We start from the raw sequence: 16,895 nt of genomic DNA on the forward strand, positions 1-16,895 counted from the left end.
CTCATTCAACTGGAATGCTTAGAAGATGTTTAAATTAAAGCTTTATAATGAAACCCACCCTGCATCCAACATCAGTGGCATGGTGGCTAATGGTTAATGGTTAATGGTTAACATAGTGGTTAGCACTGCTGCCTCACAGCACCGGGCTCTGGGTTTGATTCCTGGTTCGGGTCACAGTCTGTATGGAGTTTGCACATTCTCCCCGTGTCTGTGTGGGTTTCCACCGAGTGCTCCGGTTTCCTCCCGCAGTTCAAAGATATGCGGGTTAGGTGGATTGGCCATTCTAAATTGCCCCTCAGTCAGGGGGACAAGTTAGGGTTAAATGCATAGGGATAGGGTCTGGGTGGGATTGTGGTCGGTGCAGACTCGATGGGTCGATTGGCCTCCTTCTGCACTATAGGAATCTATGATCAGAAAGAACTGGGAAATGCAACTCGCTGACAAGTTTAAGGCCTTCATTGCAGAAGGTTAGGCCACCCTCCCATTCACACACTGATCTCCCCGAGAACCAGTGGCACAGCGAGGGCACTGCGCATCTGAAGCAAGGCCATTTCAAATCACAATTGGTCACTGGTGTTCAATTAAATTGCGGCATGATGTCAGCAACTATGGTTCCGGAAATGAATCCGCCAGAGGTACCTACATGGTGACATCATTAAATGGAATTCCGGGATTGTATTTATAAAGCACTTTTCAACGGAGTGAAATTTCCTGAGGTAATTCATAGGAGCATTTCCCACAGGATTGGACACAAAGTAACATGGGGGTGGGGGTGGGGGTGGAAGAGGAGAGAAGAAGGAGGCAGTGGGTAAAGACTTGGTCAAGGAAATAGGTTTTTATGAAGCATCATGAAGGAGAAATTCAGGACAGAGATCCAGATCTCAGGGCTTCAGCCAAGAACTTCCAAGATGCACCAAGAGGCCGGAGCTGGAAGAGTGCAGAGGTTGGGGAGGTTACACAGTTGGTTTGTTGGGGGGGATGGGAAGGGATAATGCAACCATGGAGAGATTTAAACAAAAGGATTTTAAATTTGAGGCATTGCTGGACTGGGAGAAAATACAGGGCAGCGAAATCGAGGGTGATGGCTCAGGTGAACAGGATGTGTTCAAGTTAGGGTGTGGGCAATGCAGCAATTGACACAGGGAATACAGACAGCTGCTGGGGGGATAGGAGGCACTCTGTCTGAAAGAGCATCTTACCCAACTCCTCACCCTGCTCACTGCCCATAACCCCGTGCATTTACCACAGACAATCCAACTGACCTGCACATCTTTGGGAGAAAATCAGAGCATGTGGAGGAAACCCATGAAGACATGGGATGAACGTGCAGACTCTGTACAGACAGTGACCCAAGCCGGGAATCAAACCCGGGTCCCTGCCACCGTAAGGCAGCAGTGCTAACCACCACACCATCGTTCCGCCCATCAGGGTTCTGAGTGCAGTCCGTGAGACATTTTGTTGACTGTTACCCCTGCATAGAGTTGCTGCATTCCACTAGTTCCTGTCCACATAGTTTCTCTACCTGTATAAGGAACTGATAAGCACGTAAAGCAAGGGCAAGTCAAGTGAAGCGAAGTGCGTGCTAATCGCACACAACATTGACTGGGAGAGTTGTGCGCTGCATCCAATCAAAGTGTAAATATTAATTTGTTTTTACCATTTGAAGTTGGCGACATTTTTATTGACGTACAAAAGATTAAGCAGTTTCTATAATGTGTTATGAAATTTTCAGCATGTATTAAGCGTACTTAATCTTAGCCATGGGGTCAAGCCCAATTTCAATCTTGAAGCCTACTGATTTGAAGAAGGACTACCACGTGGCCCGCTCACTAGCCGAGGTTGCCCATTACTGTCCCAACAACTAGCCCAGCAGTTCCTTCCAACTGACCAGAAAGCTTCACTTTGAGAACTGAACAAAACATGATTTCAGCCAATGTGTCTCAGAAACATATCGACTAACACAATCCACCAAAACTCAGACAGTGCTAACATTCATAATCTATTCCTCCTACACCTCAATCACATTCTCTGCAAATACCTGTCTCGTTTTCTTGGAATTTGGCAACGCCATCCACCTCCACTAGCTCCCAGGCAGTCTGCTTTGGAACTGCACCGCCCTGTCTGGGTGTTGACTGTAGCTCAGAGGGTGGCACTGCCGCCCAGGTCAGAAAGTTGTGGGTTCGAGTCCCATTGCAGCAAACCTCAGCCAGCATTCAATGCAGCACCAGAGGGAGTGCCACATTGTTGGTGGTGCTGTCTTTCAGGTGAGATTTCTCAGGTGGATGCAAAAGATCCCATGGCATGAATTGCTCCTGGTGCACTGGCCAATACTTACACCTCAATTAAAATCACAAAACAGAATATTCAGTCAATAACATTGTGGGAGTTTGCAGTGTGTATATTGGCTCTCTCATTTCCCTACATTATAACAATAAGCACAGTTCACAATTACTTCATTGGCTGCAAAACACTCTGGGACATCCTGAGGGTCTGAAAGGCAACAGATAAATGCAAATCTTTCATTCTGTTCTGGCGGAATCTAAAAGTGTCCGTTCACACGCTCTTTTTCAAACTCAAGTCTTAATTGCCTCATTTTTGGTGGTCATTTGACAAATAACTATTAGCTTCATCCGGAGTCAGCCCCTGAAGAGAGGCTTGGATTAATGTAGCAGGACAAAAGAAAATAATTTCTGTCTTTGAGTCTCTTATGACCTGATTGCACAGTGGTTAGCACTGCTACCTCACAGCGCCAGGGACCTGGGTTCGATTCCCAGCTTAGATCACTGTCTACGTGGAGTCTGCACATTCTCCCTGTATCTGCATAGGTTTCCTCTGGGTGCTCCAGTTTCCTCCTACAGTCCGAAAGACGTGCTGGTTAGACGGACTAGCCATGCTAAATTCTTCCTCAGTGTACCCGAACAGGCGCCAGGTTGTGGCAACTAGGGGATTGCAGTGTTAATGTAAGCCTACTTGTGACAATAATAAATAAACTTAATACAGGAATAGAACAGAAGTGTACAGCACAGGAACAGGCCCTTCTGCCTACAATATTGTGGCTGTTGGTGCTACCAAGTCATAAGGCTTTTTTAAGTCACTAAGGCTGACCGATGTGAGGCAGAATCCCAGAACGCCTCACAAAACACGCAGCAATCTGATTGTTACATATGGCAGCATCAGAAGAGTATGGCAAGTCCCACCACCCTGACTCTGCAAACTCCTTCAATGTTCCTTCCCAACAATTACTCTCCACTCTTCCAATGTCATAGAAGCCCTACAGTGCAGAAGGAGGCCATTCAGCCCACCGAGTCTGCACCGACCACAGTCCCACCCAGGCCCCATTCCCGTAACCCCACTTATTTACCTTGCTAATCCCCCGATGCTAGGGTTGATTTAACATTGCCAAATCAACCTAACCCGCACTTTGGCCTGTGGGAGGAAACCAGAGCACCGGCGGAAACCCACGCAGGAGAATGTGCAAATTCCACACAGACAGTGACCTGAGGCCAGAATTGAACCCTGGTCACTGGCGCTGTGAGGCAGCACTGTGCCACCCAAACCACAAGGAAATACCCACACCCAATTCACCACTGACGAAACCAATCTTTATCCAGAGTTAGAATGTGGAACTCGCTACCGCATTCATTAGCTGAAATGAATAACATAGATACATTTATGGGGAAGCCAGATAAATACAAAAGGGAAAAAGGAATAGAAAGTCATGCTGAAAAGGCGAGAGATAGAGGGTTGAGAGAAGGTTTTTGTGTATCATAAACCAATTGTGCTGAATGGCATGTTCCTGTGCTGTTGTGGCAAGCTTCACATTCTCAAACTTGAATTCCTCATTGGATTTCCCAGGGATCATTTTATATTTATGGTCACTAGTTTTGGTATCCTTCAGAAGTGGAAAACACCTTCCTCTTGTCTTCCCTATTAAACCCCTTCATTACTTTAGAAGGCCTCTATTAAAACAGAGAAGGCCAAAGGATAACCCAAGGAAAAGAGCCTCAAGCGGTTTAGTCTTTCCCAATTTATAAATGGCTGGTAACACTCAGCATTATGGACTGGGCATGAAGCCATCCTGAACAGCCATATTGACCAGAGGCTCCTGTATAGACCAGCAGTGCAGGCAGTGATTATGGTGTCTGTGCCTTTAAGACAGCACAGCAAAAGAGGGTCACCTGGCTTGAGGGACCAATGGGGATGGAGAGCGAGTGATCACCCCAGAGGGTGGAGCCCTCTCTCAGGCAGGATCATTAAGTAGCCATGTAGTAACTGTGTAGGAACTGGGGCTCTGGCCGTGGGCTGCAATCCCCTTTACCAAATTTCTCCTTATCAACAAATAACTTTTGTTTCTGAAGAAGCCTGAAATATCTGAACATCACTTGAGGAGTGCCACAGTACTAAACACAGAAAAGCTGCAGTACAAGCAATAACAATAAGTGCAAATAAGAGGGACAGCACGGTAGCACAATGGTTAGCACTGCTGCCTCACAGGGACCCCAGTCACTGTCCGTGTGGAGTTTGCATGGATTTCCTCCGGGTGCTCCGGTTTCCTCCCACAGTCCAAAGATGTGTGAGTTAGGTTGATTGGCCACGCTAAACTGCTCCAAGTGTCAAGGGATTAGCAGGGTAAATATGTGGGGTAACGGGAATAGGACCTGGGTGGGATTGTGGTCGGGGCTGCCCCGAGGGGCCAAATGGCCTCCTTCTGCACTGTAGGGATTCTATGATTCTATGGAAACAGGGGGAGAGGGAGAGAGAACTGGGGTCAGGCATCTCCTGATGATCTCCGGCTAACAGGATCGCAGGAGTAAAATGTAAATCTGTCTCAACAAAACACAGTAAGAGTGAAGGGCAGAAAGTCAGAGAAAGAGGACAAACAACTATAAAATAGTCCCACAGGGAAAAATAGCCCAAAAGATGAAGACAGATTAAAGACAGTTCCTGAAACAGAAGGAATTTGGCCTTTGTAAAAAAAAATTAAACTCCCATTGCAGGGCCCCCGGGCGCCAGCTACTTATTTTGAAAGCAGATATTTTATCAACTCAGCAAATACTGAACACTTTCTTCTTCCTCAACTGAGCACTGGAAAATAAAGTCACTGACAGTTCAGGAGGACCTATAGCAAGACAGGAGAAAGAAGGGAAGATTGTGCTGATGAGGAAAAGTGAAATTGGGATGAGAGGAGGTTTGCGTGGAGCATAAACACTAGCCTGTATCATTTGGGGAGCATAGCATCTTTCCCCATTGCAACACAGCCCGCTGTAGCCCGTAGTAGAAATGAACTGACTTTAGGCAAACCAAGATCATTATAGACACACAAAAATATGGCTCTGTTCAATGTTCCATCAGGCACTACAAAAGAAGCACTTGTTAAAATCTATTGATGGGACGTGGGTGTCATTGGCTAGGCCAGCATTGATCCCTAATTGCCCTCCATTGCTCGTGCATTTGAAAATCAATCATATTGATGTGGATCTGGAGTCACACATCGGGCAGAACAGGCAAGGAGAGCAGATTTAATGAACCAGATGGTTTTTTTTTTCAACAATCAGCAATAGTTTCAAGGTCATTGTTAGACTTTTAATTCCAGATTTTTCTTATATTCAAAAAATTTCACCATCTGCCACGGTGAGATTCGAATCCAGGCCCCCAGGTCTCGCCCTGGATCTCTGGATTACTAGTCCAGTGATAATATCGTTACGTCACTAGGGCAAATCCTTTGTGTTTGTGTGCCCATTACAAAGGAGCTCCTGTGGTAAGACTGCAAGACGGATGAGCTTTACAAAGGTGATGGCAAAGGTGATTAACGTGACAATGTCTGCATTTATATAGCACCCTAATAAGTTTCTCACAAACATCTCTGAATGCTTCACGCGTATTCAAGCTTCTGTAACCTTGGTTACGTAGACAAGCTTGGCAGTAATTTCATACAAGAGCACCAACGAGAGAAGTGAACTGTTAATCTCTTTGTCAAGGTGCTGGCTAAGGTTGCTAAGATCCAGAGAAAACGCAAGATAAGACTTTTATGGACTTAAGGCACCCCAAAGTGCTTTGCAGCAGATTATGTGAATAATTGAAGTGTAATCACTTTAGCAATGTAGGAAATGTAACTAACTGGTGCAGAGCAAGCTCCCACAGTACAGCAGTGTGATGACAATCAGATAAACTTTCTTTTTTGTTCACAAACTCTCTGTAATTGTGACAAATTTATAAAGAAATTTGAAAACATATTTCCAAAAGGGAAAATGATCCCAAAGGAATTAGGAGACATTTAGTCACAACCCTTATAGGTCCAAAGGCCAGTAGAAGGCAAAGACTCAACATAAGTGGCAACAGTGCAGATAGAATACAGATAGAATCCTACAGTGCAAAGGGAGGCCATTCGGCCTATTGACTCTACACCTACCACAATTCCACCCAGGCCCTAACCCCATAACCTCATGCATTTAGAATCATAAACTCCCTACAGAGAAGAAGGAGGCCATTTAGCCCATCGAGTTTGCACTCACCACAATCCTGTAGTCCCCCATATTTACCCTAGCTAGTATTGCTGACACTCAGAGGTTAATTTAGCACGGCCAATCCACCTAACCCGCACGTATTTGGACTGTGGGAGGAAACCAGAGCACCAGAGGAAACCCACACTGACATGGGGAGAATGTGTAGATTTGGCAGAGACAGTGGCCCAAGTCAAGAATTGAACCCAGCTCCCTGGCTCTGTGAGGCAGCAGTGCTAACCACTGTGCTGCCCCAATTTAAACTGGATTTGCAACCTTCCCAGTCACTGACTCACCAGAATTGTTTCCACTTTTTAATACAAATGGCAAAGAAACAGAGGAAATACAAGGGAGAAAAATTTGAACAGCAAGTCATGAGGACTCTGAAAGGGTAGATTCAGTAGTATGTCTCAATAGAGGACTGGATAAATATTTGAAGAGGTAAAATTTGCCATGCATTGGGGAAAGACTTGGGATACAGTAATTAGATCACTCTTTCTAATGGGCCAAATAGTGTTCCTCTGTGCCACATATTCTATGAATACAAACCACATACCAAGCGACTCAAGAGGGATATACACACACTGGTGCAGAAGGTGAAGTCGGATGGGATCAGAGGGGAGCTGGCAAAGTGGATACAAAACTGGCTCGGTCAAAGAAGACAGAGGGTAGCAGTGGAAGGGTGCGTTTCTGAATGGAGGACACTTGGAATATAGAGTTCAATTCTGGTCGCCACACTACCAGAAGTATGTGGAAGCTTTGGAGAGGGTACAGAAAAGACTTACCAGGATGTTGCCTGGTATGGAGGGCATTAGCTATGTGGAGAGGTTGGAGAAATTTGGTTTGTTCTCACTGGACCGACGGAAGTTGAGGGGAGACCTGATAGAAGTCTACAAGATTATGAGAGGCATGGACAGAGTGGATAGTCAGAAGCTTTTTCCCAGGGTGGAAGAGTCAATTACTATGGGGCATAGGTTAAAGGTGCAAGATTTAAAGGAGATGTAGGAGGCAGATCTTTTACACAGAGAGTAGTGGGTGCCTGGGGAGGTAGTGGAGGTGGATACAGTAGTGACTTTTAAGGGGTGTCTTGACAAGTACATGAACAGGATGGGAATAGAGCGATATGGTCCCCGGAAAGGTTTTAGTTAAGTCGGGCAGCATGGTCGGTGCAGGCTTGGAGGGCCAAAGGGCCTGGTCCTGTGCTGTAATTTTCTTTGTTCTTTGTTCTAAATCCCACCATCCTGGAGTTTTCCCCCTGAACCTTCCCTTGAAGGTGGCATGGTGGCACAGTGGTTAGCATTGCTGCCACTCAGCACCAGGGACTCGCGTTCGATTCCCAGCTTGTCTGTGTGGAGTTTGTACGTTCTCCCCGTGTCTGCGTGGGTTTCCTCCAGGTGCTCCGGTTTCTTACCACAGTCTGAAAGACGTGCTGGTTAGGTGCGTTGACCTGAACAGACGCTGGAATGAGGCGACTCGGGGAATTGCATAGTAACTTCATTGCAGTATTAACATAAGCCTTACTTGTGACTTTAACTTTAGTTTGTTCGTCTCCACACAGTTATCGAACCAAGATCTACCTTTGCAGTCATGATTTCAATGACCTTGGTCCTTCTCTCTGTCCTATGTTAAGTAACGTGGGGTCTCCATGGTGGTGATAGACCATTCTGCTGCTGGCTGACTGTTCAGGGATTGCAACTGTACTTGCAATGAGGGGAAATGGAGGCAAAGTATTCAGAAAGATTCTGCGGGTGGGGTTAAACATATATTCTAGCATTAAAAAAAAATTTCAAATCTTTCAGTTCAATGGCCTGCTTCCCACCAATTTGGAGAAATTTCCAGAAACAGGGATCAGCATTCCAAATGGAATTCCTGAAGCATTAAAGCTCTGCATTCCAGCCAGCCCCACATTCCTTGCCTTTTCAGTCAGAAACATCTTATTCGAATTACGTAAAGCAGTGAGTTCACATCGTAGGTAAAACTAAAACTGCAACTCAAGATACATTCCTGCTGTGAACAACTTGCCCAGCCGCAATTTCATCCTTCTATTCAGTTTCCTCACGGTCTCACCCCTCTTCACCTCTCTAAAGCTCCTCCAGCCTGGTCGCCCTCCGAGACATTCCCTCTTCCATCGGGAAAAAGATACAAAAGTCTGAGGTCACGGACCAACCGACTCAAGAACATTTTCTTCCCTGCTGCTGTCAGACTTTTGAATGGACCTACCTCACATTAAGTTGACCTTTCTCTACACCCTGGCTATGACTGGAACACTACATTCTGCACTCTCTCATTTCTGTCTTTATAAACAGTATGCTTTGCCGGTATAGCGCGCAAGAAACAATACTGTATGTTAATACATATGACAATAATCAATCAAATCAATAAAATTTCTGCATTCCCTGACCCTTGGAACTCATTATAACAGAAATAAATACACATTGTTGTCCGATAGTTTTGTGCTCTTGAAAACCCTTCCGCTTTGGCAGGTTGCTATCCTTCTCCCCTAGCCCCGCAATCCCCTTCTCTCATCCGAACCAAACACCCCCTTCTTTGTGCGGCTCTCCCTTTCGGGCGGCACGGTAGCACAGTGGTTAGCACTGCTGCTTCACAGCTCCAGGAACCTGGGTTCGATTCCCGGCTCGGGTCACTGTCTGTGTGGAGTTTGCACATTCTCCTCATGTCTGCGTGGGTTTCCTCCGGGTGCTCCGGTTTCCTCCCACAGTCCAAAGATGTGCGGGTTAGGTTGATTGGCCATGCCAAAAATTGCCCCTGAGATGCGTAGGTTAGTGGGTAAAAATATGTAGAGATATGGGGGTAGGGTGTGGGTGGGATTGTGTTCAGTGCAGACTCGATGGGCCGAAGGGCCTCTTTCTGCACTGTAGGGTTTCTATGATTCTGTGCCAAAATAATTTGCGGGTCTGGTGAACAACTCGTCATGACAGAGACCAGCCCGTGCCCTCACTTGTACACACAGCGGGGCATAACAATGGCTGTCTGATTTTCTCCTCATTCCTCCTGAGGGCCATGTATAGCCCCCAGATCAACCGCTGTGGTCATGATCTGGTACCTGGGGTCCTTCCAGCCTTGTATCTGATTCCATTGCAATTTGGGCCTCGTATCTGTCCACTGACTCACATCTTCCATTCTCCGCCCCTCAGATTTATTAAATTACCAAAGCAGTTCACATGGCCAAGTGGAATGAGGGTGGGTGGGGATTATGGAGGGGTGAAGGTGAGGGGATTTTTTTGCCCACACTGGCACCGCATGGGGAAAGTGGAGTGAGGCATTTCAGAACACACTCACTACCCACTCAGACAGCAGCAAAGCAAGCCACCTGATATGTGCACAGCATCATTTTCTAATCTCTCTGCAACACCCAGACATTTTACAACACAACTATATTTGGCTTCCTGCAGCCGTGCAATGGACTGGAATTATTACGGTTACCATAGTGATCTCACCCGCAGGCTAATATTTTATAAATAGAGATCAGTGCTTGCTTGTCTTACAGGCCCTGGTATTTTCCACAGAGCTAAGAGATCATTCACCTGCTTTGTAATCCATCAGGTGACATGTTTCCATTATGTCCACTGTGTGGCCGACCCCCCCTCCACCCCTCGCTCCTGCATACTCCCTCCCCCTCACTCCCTCATTCCCTCACATTCCCTTCCCCCTCGCTTCCTCATACTCCCTCGCTCCCTCATATCTCCTCCCCCCTCGCTCCCTCATATCTCCTCCCCCCTCGCTCCCTCATATCTCCTCCCCCTCGCTCCCTCATATCTCCTCCCCCCTCGCTCCCTCATATCTCCTCCCCCCTCGCTCCCTCATATCTCCTCCCCCCTCGCTCCCTCATATCTCCTCCCCCCTCGCTCCCTCATATCTCCTCCCCCCTCGCTCCCTCATATCTCCTCCCCCCTCGCTCCCTCATATCTCCTCCCCCCTCGCTCCCTCATATCTCCTCCCCCCTCGCTCCCTCATATCTCCACCCCCCCTTGCTCCCAGGCAAATAACCTTTTGCCCAGCTGCCACCATCACAATGCCAAAACAATGGGCATTGCTGCCACATTCAGTCCTAACAACTCGGGAGCTGAGGCGAACCATTGATAACTCTGTGTGACCAGGGGCCCCACCTTCATTCACTCATCAGACTTTGGAACGCTCATAATTCCTGTTGGCCTGACCAATGGTCATTCCTTGTTCCATCATCAGAACAGGTCTACAGTGTTAATCATTTTATTGCTGCTCTTGTGGGATCTTGCTGTGTGTTGGTTGACTGTTGTGCTGCGTAGTAGCTACATGTCCAACATCTCTAGGATGTGAAAGGTGCCAAGCAAAAGCAGGGTATATGGAACTGGTCAAAAAGTGGCTGGGGAATTACCATGTGCTCCAGAATTCCAGATCATGTCTCAATTTCACTTTAGGTTTATCTTTTATAAGGAGGCACCAGATTATCGAACGTCACCAACTTTAAAAGACATTTGGATGTTCAATGAATAGGAAAGTTTGAGGGATATGGGCTACACGCAGGTAACTGGGACTGGTTCAGTTTAGGAAACCTGGTTGGCATGGACGAGTTGGGCCGAAGGGCCTGTTTCCATGCTGTATATCTCTATGACTAAAGAGCATGATTAACAGAAAGCTAAATCTTACAACAAAGGAAAATAGCAAATAATTTTATTGCTCGTGTCCATTAAACACTCCGGGCCCCCGAGGTGGCCGCTTGCTGTAGAAAGTCTTAAACCACAGAAATAGCTCATTCCCTCAGGGCCAAACCTCTGCTTATCCTTAATTCTACAAAAGGAAATTTAAAATGCACAGTGATGTCTCTCTCAAATCAATGGTAGGCACACATTCTGATAATGACTACTTCCACAATCCATCAGTCACTGCACATTGAGAGCAGTCTGAGCACATACTTGAGAAAGCAGTGAAACATCCCTGGAGCAGGAATACATGCTGGGAGTTTTGGCCTTTCTGATGTGGAGATGCCAGCGTTGGACTGGGGTAAACACAGTAAGAAGTCTGACAACACCAGGTTAAAGTCCAGCAGGTTTATTTGATAGTAATTGCACAAGCTTTCGGAAATCTTCCACACACCTGACGAAGGAACAGCATTTCTGAAAGCTTGTGGGATTACTATCAAATAAACCTGTTGGATTTTAACCTGGTGTTGCGAGGCTTCTTACTGTGTTTGGCCTTTAGCATGTTCCACGATGACTCTACTTCCACATTCTGTCGACTCCCAACAACCTCTGACTGTCTTATCAATCAAGAATCTATTTACCACTGCCTTAAAAATATTCATTGGGCTAAATTCTCCAATCTGGGATTAAGTCTGTGGCAGGGATAGCAATGAGGAGGGTATCTTGCTGCGGAGGGAAAATATATGCCATATCCTCCTACCCAACTGCATTAATTTTCCAACCAGGTATTTAGCGTCGCATTTTGCGATAGGGTAGACCTGATGGTGCGTGGTCCACCATCATATCCGGGCGACATATTGAAAAGGCGCCCAATATCACTGGAGAAAGAAGATGGACCTCCTGAAACTGAAGATGGATCTGCAGGAACATTCAGAGGCTGGAAGATGGACCTCCTCCATGGCACTGAATCTGGAACATCCAGCTCTATTTGCTCCCTAAATGCTGTGATGTTCCGGAGAACAGGGTCGCTGGCGACCTCAATTCCGAACTCCAGAGGCAGTCTGAAGTATTGTTCAGGTAAGCCCCAACTTCTGCACACCATCTTGTTCCACAGGAGTTGGAAAGAATCAGCTGCAGGTGGAAGATTCTGGTTGGACGTTCAATTGCATCTCATTCACAGGACGCAAATCAGTTTCACGCCAACCTCTGTTTGTGTGTGTATGTGTGTGTTGGGGGAGGGGGGGGGGGGGCAGCGGGGGGTGCCCCAATCCGCCATGGCAGGCGCAATGGAAATTCCCATGGAAAAGTCACACCCATGTAAAACTGATTTGGGTCTCCCGCTGAATTCAACCCATAGCACCCGCCACTGAACCTGCCGGGGCGGGGGTTGGGGGGGCGGGGGGAACAAGAGAATTCCACCCAGTGGCCCTGCCCCACCATTCTCCAGGGAAGGACCTTCCAAAGATTCCTGGCCCTAAAAAGAAAAAAATTCTCTTCCTCTCCATCTTAAGAGGGAGACCTTTTATTTCTAAACCCTGTCTCCTAGTTCTAGTGTCTCCCACAAGGGCAAACATCCTTTCAGCGTCCACTCGGTCAAGTCCACCCAGGATCCTGTCTGGTTCAGTAAGATCGCCTCTCAATCTTGGAAACTCCTAAGGCCAACTCGACAAACCTTTCCTTGTAAAATAACTTCCATCACCCCAGGTACCCATCGAGTGAACCTTCTTTGAGCAGCTTTTAACATAGTTAGGTCCTTAAATGGCAAAGCATCCAAACCCCACCGTATGTTAACAGCTGACCCAGAGGTTCAGAAATCATCGACAACTCTCTAATATTTGTGCCATGTCTTGACAAGGGTCAGAGATACTCCCCGAGAGACGCACACACAAATCATGAAAGTAACAGAACTCTTCCTCGCTCACATGCAAAGAGACTGAAAATATGTCACAAGGACCTTATCTGGAGCACAAGATTCTAAAATGTAGAAGTAAAGTTTATTTATTAGTCACAAGAAAGGCTTACAGTAACACTGTAACAAAGTTACTGTGAAATTCCCATTGTCGCCACACTTCTGGTCAAATCAATGTACCTAACCAGCACATCTTTCAGACTGCGGGAGGAAACCGGAGCAAACCCACGCAGACACAGGGAGAATGTGCAAACTCCGCACAGACAGTGACCCAAGTCAGGAATCGAACCCGGGTCCCTGGCACAGTGAAGCAGCAGTGTTAACCACTGTGCCACTCCAACCAAGCATAATTCTAACCAAGCATAATAAAATTTATTAAAAAGAGAGAGAGGAACAGACAAGTTTAAAAATAAACCATGGCCTTTTGTATTTAAATGAATGTTCTGCAAAAAGCAAGTCTCAAAAGTACACTTCTCCTACGTGCCTGGACAGCAGGGAAACCAGCCAATCTGATTAGCAGCGCTCAACTTGCCTTGATGTAGCTTCCTCTTCCTCCTTGCCACCCCCAACACCGACCCCCTCCTCCCCCCCACTACCACTGCGCACACTACCAGTTAAAAGATCAATCACACTTGGAGTACTGTCCACGTGACCATTTCCATGTTACAAAAAAGGAAGGTTGAAATGGAAAAGGATAATTAAAGAACTGAGAGGGGATATGTAATTAGAAGCGGCTAAGCAGGTTGTGGCTTGTTCCTCTAGAGAGAGAAGTGCAGTCTAATTGAGAGGTTTAAGATTATAAAACGGTTGATAAGTGTAGAGAAGATGTTTCCACTTGAGGGACCAAAGCTAGAGGCAACTGACATGAGACAGTCACCAATAAATCCAAGAAGGAATTCAGGAGAAATTTCTTTACCCAGAGAATGTGGAACTCACTTCCAAAGGGAGTGCTTGAGGCAAATAACATAAATGCATTTAAGAAGCAGCTAGATCAGAGAGAAAGGAACAGAAAGATATACTTAATAGGGTTAGATGACAGCTTTGGAAGAGACTCACGTGGACCATAAGCACCAGCATAGAGCAGTTGGGCAAAATGGCCCATTTCTGAGTTGTAGGCCAGTCCCATGTTCAGACTTTAAGATGCCAAAAGCAGAAGATGACAAGGTTAGTATTCGCAGAAAAGCAAAGAAAGATCCAACAGCCATTTGGGAAGGCCAATGTTGAAGACTCGGCTGATGCACTGTGATAAAAATAAATGATGTGGAGATGCCGGCGTTGGACTGGGGTAAACACAATAAGAAGTCTCACAACACCAGGTTAAAGTCCAACAGGTTTATTTGGTAGCAAACACCACTAGCTTTGCCCTGAAAGCATTTGGTACCAAATAAACCTGTTGGACTTTAACCTGGTGTTGTGAGACGTCTTACAGTATAAAAATAAATACCGGCTGTCATCATGGAAAGTGATTGTACATCTATCGCGTGATAAACGGGGCCCCGCCAGAAGGATCATGAGAAAGTACATCCAGATGCTCCCGAGATAACTGAACTAGAATTGAAAGTGGAGCTACATCAGACAGAATGAGCTCCACAAACCAAGGTTAACGTGTTGATTTCCTAACACCTCAGCGAGTTTATTAACAAGATCAAGAAAACCACCAGCTCTAACAGGTTTCTTCAGTTTGCTGATGGCCACCTTTTGGTGATAGACAAAAAGATAATGCAATCAGCTTCTCCTGGAGATTTATGGGTGGGTTGAAACAGGAGGTGGTGCTGGGAGGGGAGAGAAAGCAAAGATTCCATCGCCGTTATCCATTAAGCTGTGAATACAAAGCACGGACAAGATTGTGTTTGATTGCAGATCTCTAAACTGTTGCATCAGAAGCACTTCTTTGAGCATCCTCAGCGGAGGGGAAGAGTGGAAAGTACTTCCGCACACAAAAGGTGCTCTGAGTGTGAGAAATGTGCTCTTTGCAAAGGGCGTGCACATAAATAATCTAGAAATAGTCAAGATCATGCTTTGAGTTCGGGACATCGAATCAGCACAGCCTCCAGAAACATCTCTCCAGAGCTTCAACTTCAGAATCTAACAGCTGGACATCACTTAACCAGTATCAAACCATCCTTTGAATGAGAGTTGGAATAGTCCACCTGTCTGCCCTGTTAATCAAGAGGAGGGACAGGAACACTCCCCAAACCGGCAACAGACTGGGAGAGGAGACGGTAATTTCTGTAACTGAACTTGATATTATTTACCAAACAGGAACTCTTGTTACCCCAGGGTTGTAATGCTGTCCCCTCACTTCCTTACTCAAAGCCAATTTGGTGGTGAATGGGTGGAATGTAGCTGAGGGCAAAGCGTTGCACGATTTCAAGAAGAAATTAGATGTAACCCTTGGGGCTAAAGGGACACGGGGGAGGAAATTGGGATAGTCAATCTGATGATCAGCCATGATCAAAATGAATGGTGGAGCAGGCTCAATGGGCTGAATGGCCTACTCCTACCTCTGGTTCCTATGTAACTCCCCTTTGGTAGAATGTTATTCTTAAGGGAGATAGTTCAGCACAAATATGCACATTAATTTAAATCTGGAATTAAGAATCTACTAATGATCATGAAACTATTGTCGATTATTGGAAAAACCCATCTGGTTCACGAATGTCTTTTAGGGAAGGAAATCTGCCGTCCTTACCTGGTCTGGCCTACATGTGACCCCAGAGCCACAGCAATGTGGCTGATTCTCAATTGCCAGTGGGCAATTAGGGATGGGCAAGAAATGCTGGCCAGCCAGCGATGCCCATGTCCCACAAACAAATGAATAAAAATATATTACATGGTTAGCCCATTTCAAGATGGTTTTTAGGCTACAATTAAATGTCAAATCCAGCAGTGCCGTAGAATCTGCCACGCACCATCATTGCACAGTTATACATTCATTGAAATTCGTCAATAGCACAATGCCCCAGAGGCACTAACACCGACTACACCGTGTATTGATTCAATTATAGAGCTTCCCTACTCATGGGGTAACAAACCCAATGAACCGTGAAATGTTCCATTTGTCTATATTTAATTCTCAACTGCAGGAAATAAAAATAAAATACTTTTAGGATGATTGTTTTGAACGAGTATAAATACTCTTGGAGATGTTGGGCTGAATATATTTTAAACAGGTACACAGAGCTCGCGTTTTAATGGAGCACAACTTTGTGAAAGACAACTTGCATTTATAGAACACACAATGTTTTCAGGAATAGTTGCACATTGTTTCTAGAAGATTTGCATCCTTGGAGGATGCCAAAAGTCTGCCCTTTGTTCCACTGCCCACTCTCGTTTTTTTGATTTAGAATTGTAACTCATTTTAACAGTGGATCATTCTGAAAGCCCTTGAACATTCAGAGTTCCACTTGGATTCAGCTGCGTGATCCCACCTTGAGATGTACCTCCCTTTCCTCAAACAACTACCCAATTCCTTGGCTTTGATTCTGGTCCACAAAAGCGCATTGAGCCTAACATCTCAGCAGGGATAGTATCAAACCCGTAGGACCATACAGTGCAGGAGGAAGTCATTTGGCCCATCAAGGCTGCACTGACAACAATCTCACCCAGGCCCTATCGTCGTAACTCCACACATTTACCCTCACTAATCCCCCTGACACCAAGGGGAAATTTAGCATTAGTCAATCCGCCTAATCTGCCCATCTTTGGATTGAGAGAGGAAACCGGAGCATCTGGAGGAAACCCATGCAGACACAGGGAGGATGCGCAAGCTCCACACAGACAATGACCCGAGGCTGGAATTGAACCTGGGTCCTTGGTGCTGTGACTCAGCAGTGCCTACCATTG

The 16,895-nt window shown here is 46.1% G+C and overlaps 1 protein-coding gene across 1 annotated transcript in view; it reads right to left on the reverse strand.

Moving 5' to 3' along the window:
• Positions 1–16,895, reverse strand: part of lasp1 (LIM and SH3 protein 1) — a 164,061-nt gene that overhangs the window by 66,050 nt on the left and 81,116 nt on the right. The gene's annotated exons all lie outside the window — the stretch shown is intronic.

The sequence above is a fragment of the Carcharhinus amblyrhynchos genome, chromosome 27, assembly GCF_965287045.1.
Source record: "Carcharhinus amblyrhynchos chromosome 27, sCarAmb.v2.hapA, whole genome shotgun sequence".
NCBI classification, from domain to species: Eukaryota; Metazoa; Chordata; class Chondrichthyes; order Carcharhiniformes; family Carcharhinidae; genus Carcharhinus; species Carcharhinus amblyrhynchos.